Source organism: Mandrillus leucophaeus, unplaced genomic scaffold (genome assembly GCF_000951045.1).
Source record: "Mandrillus leucophaeus isolate KB7577 unplaced genomic scaffold, Mleu.le_1.0 Scaffold670, whole genome shotgun sequence".
NCBI classification, from domain to species: domain Eukaryota; kingdom Metazoa; phylum Chordata; class Mammalia; order Primates; family Cercopithecidae; genus Mandrillus; species Mandrillus leucophaeus.
The window spans coordinates 913,227-914,117 of record NW_012107253.1 but is presented as its reverse complement, the minus strand read 5'-3'; positions in this window follow the sequence as shown (position 1 = coordinate 914,117).

Genomic DNA, 891 nt, shown 5'->3' with positions numbered 1-891 from the left:
GCGAAGCAACAGGGCGTAAAGCTGGAGAGGCCACCGGGGCTCCCCACCCATCCCCGAATGGGTAGCCAGCGTCCCTCGTTGGGCAACCTGGTGTGGTTTGGCCCTCAGGACACTCGGGGTGTAGGGAGGGGCGTGATCCCTCTGCCGCCGCCCGCAGCGCAGCACGGAGACTTGAATCCCATCCCTTCAGAAGCTTCCTGGCGCCCGCAGACTCCGAGACGAGGCTGCGCGCGGTCACGCCCGTTCCATGCGTGCCGGGGGTCGGGGGGTTGACTCGGGTTCGTCGACCCCAGCAAGCCTCGAGATCCAACAATGGGCTCGGAAATGAGGAACGAAAAAGGAAAGAGGTGCTTGGAGGTGGGGGGAGGTTGGCTAAACACCCTCAGAATAAAAGCCAGAAACCAGGGCTGGGAGCGCAGATCACGTAACCTCTACAGACAAAGCAAAGAGCCCCCGAAGAAGGTGCTGGGTGAACGCCCCCAGCGCTCACGCCTGCAGCAGCAAAACGCCAAGATTTCAGCGCTGATTGTCCCCCTCCCTTTAATGCCAGGCCCCGCCCTGTCCTACGAAGCCCGGCCACCCGGTTTGGCATGGCACCGTAAAGACGTGACACGCCGAAAAAAGATGGCACCTCGCGTTCCGAGGGGGAAAAAGGGGGGGTGGTGGGGGCGGGAGTGGGAGGAGGCACAGCCTATCCTCCCCCCTTCTCGCCCACCAGGATCCACACCCACTGCCGCAGTGAGGGGCGAGCCCTGCGCGCCAGCCCCGCGCCTCCGGCAGGGAGCGCACACGCCGGGCGCCCTGCGCGCAGAGCGCTGAGAAAGAAACCCGCCCCGAGATGCACCTGCAGCCCCGCGCCCGTCAGTGCATGGCTGCTGCTGTGCCTGCCCG